This window comes from Arachis hypogaea, chromosome 1, assembly GCF_003086295.3.
Source record: "Arachis hypogaea cultivar Tifrunner chromosome 1, arahy.Tifrunner.gnm2.J5K5, whole genome shotgun sequence".
Taxonomy (NCBI): Eukaryota; Viridiplantae; Streptophyta; class Magnoliopsida; order Fabales; family Fabaceae; genus Arachis; species Arachis hypogaea.
In genome coordinates, this window is record NC_092036.1 from 92,406,596 (window position 1) to 92,417,552 (window position 10,957).

At 40.8% G+C, this 10,957-nt stretch overlaps 1 non-coding gene across 1 annotated transcript; it reads right to left on the reverse strand.

Annotated features, from left to right (window-relative positions):
• Positions 1-1,457: 1,457 nt before the first annotated feature.
• LOC112713425 (small nucleolar RNA R71) lies at positions 1,458-1,565 on the reverse strand. Its single transcript, XR_003158402.1, has one exon. It is a non-coding gene; the product is annotated as a small nucleolar RNA R71 (small nucleolar RNA).
• Positions 1,566-10,957: the final 9,392 nt, after the last annotated feature.

Below are 10,957 nucleotides of genomic sequence, written 5' to 3' on the forward strand. Positions count from 1 at the left end.
GTTGCATTTTGATTATTCCTTATTATTAAAAATCCAAAAATATTTTTAATTTGTGTCTTTTCAAGTCAATAATACAGAGAATTGAAGATTCAGAATATACAGCAGAAGAATTATACAAAAAAAGTTGGGCGTTTAGAACGCCCAGTGAAGAAGGGCAAACTGGCATTTAAACGCCAGCCAGGGTGCCTGGCTGGGCGTTTAACGCCCAAAAGGGTAGTAGTTTGGGCGTTAAACGCCAAAATGTGCACCATTCTGGGCGTTTAACGCCAGGATGGCATAAGAGGGAAGATTTTGTTTTCAATTCAAATTTTTTTTAGTTTTCAAAATCTTTTCAAAATCAAATCTTTTTCAAATCAAATCTTTTCAATCAAATCTTTTTCAAACTTAATTTCTTTCCATTTTCAAAGATACTTGCTAACAATTAGTGATTTGATTCAACATTTCAATTATGTTGCCTTTTTTGTTGAGAAAGGTTTAATGTTTGAATCATATCTTTTCTTGTTAGCCAAGTTATAATTTTTTTTTTAAAATCAAATCTTTTTAAAATGTTTTTCAAATCATATCTTCTCAATCACATCTTTTTCAAAATAGTTTTCAATCATATCTTTTTTTTAATTTCTAATTTCAAAATCTTTTTCAAAAATCACTTGATTTCTTTTCCACTCTTATTTTCAAAAATTTTTCAAAATGTTTTTAAAATCTTTTTAATATTTTCGAAAATTACTTCCCTTCTTCTCACATCCTTCTATTTATGAACTAACACTACTCCTTAATGCACAATTCGAACTCCATCTTCCTTGATAAGTTCGAATTTTCTACCTCTGCCTTCTATTTTTCTTTTCCTCTGACACCTCAAGGAATCTCTATACTGTGACATAGAGGATTCGATATTTTCTTGTTCTGTTCTCTTTCATATGAGCAGGAGCAAAGACAAAAGCATTCTTGTTGAGGCTGACCCTGAACCTGAAAGGACCTTGAAGCGAAAGCTAAGAGAAGCTAAGGCACAATTCTCTGTAGAGGACCTAACAGAAATCTTCAAAGGAGAAGAAACCATGGCAGCCAAAGACAACAACAATGCCAACAATGCAAGGAAGGTGCTGGGTGACTTTACTGCACCTACTCTCGACTTCTGTGGGAGAAGCATCTCTATCCCTGCCATTGGAGCAAACAACTTTGAGCTTAAGCCTCAATTAGTTTCTCTAATGCAACAGAATTGCAAGTTCCATGGACTTCCATTGGAAGATCCTCATCAGTTTTTAGCTGAATTCTTGCAAATCTGTGACACTGTCAAGACTAATGGGGTTGACCCTGAGGTCTACAGACTTATGCTATTCCCTTTTGCTGTAAGAGACAGAGCTAGGATATGGTTGAACTCACAACCTAAAGAAAGCCTGAACTCTTGGGAAAAGCTAGTCAATGCCTTCTTGGCAAAGTTCTTTCCACCTCAAAAATTGAGTAAGCTTAGAGTGGAAGTCCAAACTTTCAGACAGAAGGAAGGAGAATCCCTCTATGAAGCTTGGGAAAGATACAAATAATTGATCAGAAAGTGTCCCTCTGACATGCTTTCTGAATGGAGCATCATAGGTATTTTCTATGATGGTCTGTCTGAACTGTCCAAGATGTCTTTGGATAGCTCTGCTGGAGGATCTCTTCATCTGAAGAAGACGCCTACAGAAGCTCAAGAACTAATTGAAATGGTTGCAAATAACCAATTCATGTACACTTCTGAAAGGAATCCTGTGAACAATGGGGCTAATCAGAAGAAAGGAGTTCTTGAGATTGACACTCTGAATGCCATATTGGCTCAGAACAAAATATTGACTCAGCAAGTCAATATGATTTCTCAAAGCCTGTCTGGAATGCAAAATGCACCAGGTAGTACTAAGGAAGCTTCATCTGAAGAAGAAGCTTATGATCCTGAGAACCCTTCAATGGAAGAGGTGAATTACATGGGAGAACCCTATGGAAACACCTATAATCCTTCATGGAGAAATCATCCAAATCTCTCATGGAAGGATCAACAGAGACCTCAACAAGGTTTCAACAATAATAATGGTGGAAGAAATAGGTTTAGCAATGGCAAGCCTTTTCCATCATCTTCTCAGCAACAGACAGAGAGTTCTAAGCAGAACACTTCTGACTTAGCAACCATGGTCTCTGATCTAATCAAAACCACTCAAAGTTTCATGACTGAAACAAGTTCCTCCATTAGAAATTTGGAAGCACAAGTGGGTCAGCTGAGCAAGAAAATTACTGAACTTCCTCCTAGTACTCTTCCAAGCAATACAAAAGAAAATCCAAAAGGAGAGTGCAAGGCCATCAACATGGCCGAATTTGGAAAGGAGGAAGAGGCAGTGAACGCCACTGAGGAAGACCTCAATGGACGTCCACTGGCCTCCAATGAGTTCCATAATGAGGAACCATGGGAATCTGAGGCTCCCACTGAGACCATAGAGATTCCATTGAATTTACTTCTGCCATTCATGAGCTCTGATGAGTATTCTTCCTCTGAAGAGGATGAGTATGTCACTGAAGAGCAAGTTGCTAAATACCTTGGAGCAATCATGAAGCTAAATGACAAGTTATTTGGTAATGAGACTTGGGAGGATGAACCCCCTTTGCTCACCAAAGAACTGGATGACTTGTCTAGGCAGGAACTACCTCAAAAGAGACAAGATCCTGGGAAGTTCTCAATACCTTGTACCATAGGCACCATGACCTTCAAGAAGGCCTTGTGTGACCTAGGGTCAAGTGTAAACCTCATGCCTCTCAATGTAATGGAGAAGCTAGGGATCTTTGAGGTGCAAGCTGCAAAAATCTCACTAGAGATGGCAGACAACTCAAGAAAACAAGCTTATGGACTTGTAGAGGATGTTCTGGTAAAAGTTGAAGACCATTACATCCCTGCTGATTTCATAGTCCTGAAGACTGGGAAGTGCATGGATGAATCCATCATCCTTGGCAGACCCTTCCTAGCCACAGCAAAGGCTGTGATTGTTGTTGATAGAGGAGAATTGATCATTCAAGTGAATGAAGAATCCTTTGTGTTTAAGGCTCAAGGATATCCCTCTGTCACCATGGAGAGGAAGCATGAAGAGCTTCTCTCAAAACAGAGCCAAACAGAGCCCCCACAGTCAAACTCCAAGTTTGGTGTTGGGAGGCCACAGTCAACCTCTAAGTTTGGTGTTGAACCCCCACATTCAAACTCTAAGTTTGGTGTTGGGAGGTTCCAACATTGCTCTGAGCGTCTCTGAGGCTCCATGAGAGCCCAATGTCAAGCTATTGACATTAAAGAAGCGCTTGTTGGGAGGCAACCCAATGTTATATTTTATCTATTTTCCTTTGTTATTTTATGTTTTCTGTAGGTTGATGATCATGAGAAGTCACAAAATCAATTGAAAAAGCAAAAACAGAATGAAAAACAGAAAGAAAAAATGCACACCCTGGAGGAAGATCTTGCTGGCGTTTAAACGCCAGTAAGGCTAGCAGATGGGCGTTTAACGCCCAGTCTGGCACCATTCTGGGCGTTTAACGCCGGAAAGGGGCACCAGACTAGCGTTAAACGCCAGTAAAGGGCAAGAAGTTGGCGTTAAACGCCAGAAATGGGCACCAGCCCGGCGTTTAACGCCAGAATTGGCACAAAGAGCAATTTTGCTCGCCACTTGGTGCAGGGATGACGTTTCCTTGACACCTCAGGATCTGTGGACCCCACAGGTTCCCCACCTACCCCACCACTCTCTCTCTCTCTTCTTCACCCATTCACCAATCACCTCAACACCTCTTCCCCAAAAAACCCCTCACCTATCAAATCCCATCTTTCTCTTCACCACTCACATCCATCCTTCATAAAACCCCACCTACCTCACCATTCAAATTCAAACCACTTTACCTCCCAAACCCACCCTCACATAACCGAAACCTACCCCTCTCTCCACTCCCATATAAACCCATCTTCACTCCTTCATTTTCACACAACCTAAACACTACTTCTCCCCTTTTGGCCGAACCACAAAGCCATCTCCATCTCCTTCATTTCTTCTTCTTCTACTCTCTTCTTTTCTCTTTTGCTCGAGGACGAGCAAACCTTTTAAGTTTGGTGTGGTAAAAGCATTGCTTTTTGTTTTTCCATAACCATTTATGGCATCCAAGGCCGGAGAAACCTCTAGAAAGAGGAAAGGGAAGGCAAAAGCTTCCACCTCCGAGTCATGGGAGATGGAGAGATTCATCACAAGGGTGCATCAAGACCACTTCTATGAAGTTGTGGCCTTGAAGAAGGTGATCCCTGAGGTCCCTTTTAAACTCAAAAAGAGTGAATATCCGGAGATCTGACATGAGATCCGAAGAAGAGGTTGGGAAGTTCTTACCAACCCCATTCAACAAGTCAGAATCTTAATGGTTCAAGAGTTCTATGCCAATGCATGGATCACCAAGAACCATGACCAAAGTGTGAACCCGGACCCAAAGAATTGGCTTACTATGGTTCGGGGGAAATACTTGAATTTTAGTCCAGAAAATGTAAGGTTGGCATTCAACTTGCCCATGATGCAAGGAGATGAACACCCTTACACTAGAAGGGTCAACTTTGATCAAAGGTTGGACCAAGTCCTCACAGTCATTTGTGAAGAGGGCGCCCAATGGAAGAGAGATTCAAGAGGGAAGCCGGTTCAACTGAGAAGGCATGACCTCAAGCCTGTGGCTAGGGGATGGTTGGAGTTTATCCAACGCTCAATCATTCCCACTAGCAACCGGTCTGAAGTTACTATAGACCGGGCTATCATGATTCATAGCGTCATGATTGGAGAAGAATTAGAAGTTCATGAGGTGATATCCCAAGAACTTTATAAGGTGGCGGACAAGTCCTCTACCTTGGCAAGGTTAGCCTTTCGTCATCTCATTTGTCACCTCTGTTATTCAGTTGGAGTTGACATAGAGGGAGACATCCCCATTGATGAGGACAAGCCCATCACTAAGAAGAGGATGGAGCAAACAAGAGATCCCTCTCATCGTCAAATCCCTGAGATGCCTCAAGGGATGCACTTTCCTCCACAAAACTATTGGGAGTAACTAAACACCTCCCTAGGAGAATTGAGTTCCAACATGGGACAACTAAGGGTGGAGCACCAAGAGCATTCCATTCTCCTCCATGAAATTAGAGAAGATCAAAGAATCATGAGAGAGGAGCAACAAAGACAAGGAAGAGACATTGAGGAGCTCAAGCACTCCATAGGATCTTCAAGAGGAAGAACAAGCCGCCATCACTAAGGTGGACCCGTTCTTTAATTTCCTTGTTCTTTATTTTCTGTTTTTCGAAAAAATCATGCTTATGTTTATCTATGTTTGTGTCTTGTGATCATTAGTGTCTTAGTGTCTATGCCTTAAAGTTATGAATGTCCTATGAATCCATCACCTCTCTTAAATGAAAAATGTTCTTAATTGAAAAAGAGAAAGAATTGCATGAATTTTGAATTTTATAACAGTTTAATTATTTTGATGTGGTGGCAATATTTTTGTTTTCTAAATGTATGCTTAAACAGTGCATATGTCTTTTGAATTTGTGGTTCATGAATGTTGGCTCTTGAAAGAATGATGAAAAAGGAGACATGTTACTGAGGATCTGAAAAATCATAAAAATGATTCTTGAAGCAAGAAAAAGCAGTGAATACAAAAAAAAAGAGAAGGAGAAAAAACGAAAAAAAAGAAAGAAAAAAATGAAAAAAGAAAGAAAAGAAAGAAAGAAATAAAGTTGTGATCCAAGGCAAAAAGAGTGTGCTTAAGAACCCTGGACACCTCTAATTGGGGACTCTAGCAAAGCTGAGTCACAATCTGAAAAGGTTCACCCAATTATGTGTATGTGGCATGTATGTATCCGGTGGTAATACTGGAAGACAGAGTGCTTTGGGCCACGGCCAAGACTCAATAAGTAGCTGTGTTCAAGAATCATCATACTTAACTAGGAGAATCAACAACACTATCTGGATTCTGAGTTCCTAAAGAAGCCAATCATTCTGAATTTCAAAGGATAGAGTGAGATGCCAAAACTGTTCAGAGGCAAAAAGCTAAAAGCCCCGCTCATCTAATTAATACTGATCTTCATAGATGTTTTTGGAATTCATTGCATATTCTCTTCTTTTTATCTTATTTGATTTTTGGTTGCTTGAGGACAAGCAACAATTTAAGTTTGGTGTTGTGATGAGCGGATAATTTGTACGCTTTTTGGCATTGTTTTTAGTATGTTTTTAATATGTTCTAGTTAGTTTTTAGTATATTTTTATTCGTTTTTAGTTAAAATTCACTTTTCTGGACTTTACTATGATTTTGTGTGTTTTTCTGTGATTTCAGGTATTTTCTGGCTGAAATTGAGGGACCTGAGCAAAAATCTGATTCAGAGACTAAAAAGGACAGCAGATGCTGTTGGATTCTGACCTACCTGCACTCGAAGTGAATTTTCTGGAGCTACAGAAGCCCAATTGGCGCGCTCTCAACGGCGTCGGAAAGTAGACATCCTGGGCTTTCCAGAAATATATGATAGTCCATACTTTGCCCAAGATTTTATGGCCCAAACTGGCGTTCAAAGTCACCATCAGAATTCACAGCGTTAAACGCCGGAACTGGCACAAGAATGGGAGTTAAACGCCCAAATTGGCATAAAAGCTGGTGTTTAACTCCAAGAAGAGTCTCTACACGAAAAATGCTTCAATGCTCAGCCCAAGCACACACCAAGTGGGCCCAGAGGTGGATTTTTATGTCATTTACTCATATTTGTAAACCCTAGGCTACTAGTTCTCTATAAGTAGGACCTTTTGCTATTGTATTTTCATCTTTAGATCTTTAGATCTTTGGATCTTTTGACCATCTTTGGATCATTTTTAGATCTTTTGATCACGTTTGGAGGCTGGCCTCTCGGCCATGCCTAGACCTTGTTCTTATGTATTTTCAATGGTGGAGTTTCTACACACCATAGATTAAGGTGTGGAGCTCTGCTGTACCTCGAGTATTAATGCAATTACTATTATTCTTCTATTCAATTCAGCTTGTTCTTGTTCTAAGATATCACTTGTTCTTCAACTTGATGAATGTGATGATCCGTGACACTCATCATCATTCTCACCTATGAACATGTGCCTGACAACCACCTCCGTTCTACCTTAGATTGGGTGGATATCTCTTGGATTCTTTAACCGGAATCTTCGTGGTATAAGCTAGAATTGATGGCGGCATTCAAGAGAATCCGAAAGGTCTAAACCTTGTCTGTGGTATTCTGAGTAGGATTCAATGATTGAATGACTGTGACGAGCTTTAAACTCCTGAAGGCTGGGCGTTAGTGACAGACGCAAAAGAATCATTGGATTCTATTCCAACCTGATTGAGAACCGACAGATGATTAGCCGTGCCGTGACAGGGTGTGTTGAACATTTTCACTGAGAGGATGGGAGGTAGCCACTGACAACGGTGAAACCCTACATACAGCTTGCCATGGAAAGGAGTAAGAAGGATTGAATGAAGACAGTAGGAAAGCAGAGAGACGGAAGGGACCAAGCATCTTCATACGCTTATCTGAAATTCCCACCAATGAATTACATAAGTATCTTTATCTTTATCTTTATGTTTTATTCATCATTCATAACCATTTGAGTTTGCCTGACTAAGATTTACAAGGTGACCATAGCTTGCTTCATACCAACAATCTCTGTGGGATCAACCCTTACTCGCGTAAGGTTTATTACTTGGACGACCCAGTACACTTGCTGGTTAGTTGTGCGAAGTTGTGTTTATGCCATGGTATTGAACACCAAGCTTTTGGATTCATTACCGGGGATTATTTGAGTTGTAGTGATCACAATTTCGTGCACCACTTTGACATTACAAGGTGAGGGTAACTTTTCAATCACCTCCACTTTTGCTCTGTCGACTTCTATGCCCTTTTTTGAGATTTTATGACCAAGGACCACCTTCTCTGTAACTATGAAATGGCATTTTTCCCAATTTAAAACAAGGTTGGTCTCTTGGCATCTCTTTAGCACCAAGGCTAAGTGATGTAAGCAATCAAAATATGTGTTACCAAATACAGAGAAGTCATCCATAAACACCTCAATGAATCTTTCAATCATGTTTGAAAATATGGAGAGCATGCACCTTTGGAATGTTGCAGGTGCATTGCACAATCCAAAGGGCATCCTCCTATAAGCAAAGACACCATATGGACAAGTAAATGAAGTTTCTCATGGTCATTTGGTTCTACAACTATTTGGTTGTAACCCGAATAACCGTCAAGAAAGCAGTAGTATTCATGTCCAGCCAGCCTCTCAAGCATTTGGTCCATTGATGAGCGGATAATTTATACGCTTTTTGGCATTGTTTTTAGTATGTTTTTAGTATGTTTTAGTTAGTTTTTAGTATATTTCTATTAGTTTTTAGTTAAAATTCACTTTTCTGGACTTTACTATGAGTTTGTGTGTTTTTCTGTGATTTCAGGTATTTTCTGGCTGAAATTGAGGGACTTGAGCAAAAATCTGATTCAAAGACTAAAAAGGACTGTAGATGCTGTTGGATTCTGACCACCCTGTACTCGAAGTGGATTTTCCGGAGCTACAGAAGCCCAATTGGCGCGCTCTCAATGGCGTTGGAAAGTAGACATCCTGGGCTTTCCAGCAATGTATAATAGTTCATACTTTGCCCAAGATTTGATGGCCCAAACTGGCGTTCCAAATCAGCTCAAAACTGCCCGGCGTTAAACGCCGGAACTCGCACAAGAATGGGAGTTAAACGCCCAAACTGGCACAAAAGCTGGCGTTTAACTCCAAGAAGAGTCTCTACACGAAATCCCTTCAATGCTCAGCCCAAGCACACACCAAGTGGGCCCGAAAGTGGATTTTTATGTCATTTACTCATTTCTGTAACCCTAGGCTACTAGTTCTTTATAAATAAGACCTTTTACTATTGTATTTTCATCTTTGGATCTTAGATCATCTTTGGATCTTAGATCATCTTTGGATCATTTTAGATCTTTTGATCTCGTTTTGGGGGCTGGCCTCTCGGCCATGCCTAGACCTTGTTCTTATGTATTTTCAACGGTGGAGTTTCTACACACCATAGATTAAGGTGTGGAGCTCTGCTGTACCTCGTGTATTAATGCAATTACTATTGTTCTTCTATTCAATTCAGCTTGTTCTTATTCTAAGATATTCATTTGCACCCAAGAACATGATGCATGTGATGATTATGTGACACTCATCACCATTCTCACTTATGAACGAGTGCCTGACAACCACTTCTGTTCTACAAGCAAACCAGGCTTGAATGTTTATCTCTTGGATTTCTTAATCGGAATCTTCGTGGTATAAGCTAGAATTGATGGCGGCATTCAAGAGAATCCGGAAGATCTAAACCTTGTCTGTGGTATTCTGAGTAGGATTCAATGATTGAATGACTGTGACGAGCTTCAAACTTGCGATTGTGGGGCGTTAGTGACAGACGCAAAAGAATCATTGGATTCTATTCCGACATGATCGAGAACCGACAGATGAATAGCCGTGCCGTGACAAGGTGCGTTGAACATTTTCACAGAGAGGATGGGAGGTAGCCACTGACAACGATGAAACCCTACATACAGCTTGCCATAGAAAGGAGTAAGAAGGATTGGATGAAGACAGTAGGAAAGCAGAGAGACGGAAGGGACAAAGCATCTCCATACGCTTATCTGAAACTCCCACCAATGAATTACATAAGTATCTCTATCTTTATCTTTATGTTTTATTCATCATTCATAACCATTTGAGTTTGCTTGACTAAGATTTACAAGGTGACCATAGCTTGCTTCATACCAACAATCTCTGTGGGATCGACCCTTACTCGCGTAAGGTTTATTACTTGGACGACCTAGTACACTTGCTGGTTAGTTGTGCGAAGTTGTGACGAAGAGTTGAGATTGCAATTGAGCGTACCATGTTGATGGCGCTATTGATGATCACAATTTCGTGTACCATCCATGAATGGTAGGGGGAAGTGGTCCTTCCTGGTGGCTTCATTGAGCTTCCTGTAGTCGATGCACATGCGCCAACCAGTCACTGTTCTTGTTGGTATCAGCTCATTCTTCTCATTTGGTACAACAGTGACCCCTCCTTTCTTTGGAACTACTTGTACAGGGCTCACCCAAGGGTTGTCTGAGATGGGGTAGATCACCCCAGCTTGCCACAACTTCAACACTTCCTTCTGGACCACTTCATTCATAGTTGGGTTCAGCCTTCTTTGTTGTTGTCTTGAGGGCTTAGCACCCTCCTCAAGCAGGATCTTGTGCATGCACATTGATGGGCTGATCCCCTTTAAGTCTGTGAGTGTCCAACCTATAGCATCCTTGTATTGTTTCAGCACTTGGATGAGTTCCTCTTCTTGCTCCTTACTCAAGCTTGAGTTGATGATCACTGGGTAGGTGCTGTTGTCACCTAGATATGCATATTTCAAGCTTGGAGGTAGGGTTTTCAGCTCTAGTTTTGGTGCCTCTTCTTCATTGTTGTCTTTGTGGTTTGTCATAATTGAACTTTCCATGGTTCCTTGTGGTGGTTCTTCACATGGTGCTTGTTGCTCCAATTCCATAGTTCCTTCATATTGCTCTTTTTCCAAAACTCCTTAAACTATTTGTTCTATGGTGTCCAGCATCATGCATTCTCCTATTGATTCCTTGGGATAACTCATTGCCTTGAAGACATTGAAGACCATCTTCTCCTCATGTAATCTCAAGACTAGTTCCCCTTTTTGCACATCAATGATGGCTCTAGCAGTAGCTAGGAATGGCCTTCCTAGAATAATTAAAGTGTTTGCCTCTTCTTCCATATCCAACACAACAAAGTCAGCTGGGAAAATGAATTCTTCCACTTTCACCAATAAATCTTCCACTACTTCATGTGGAAACTTGAATGTTCTGTCAGCTAGTCGGAGTGCTATTCTTGTTGGTTTGGCTTCC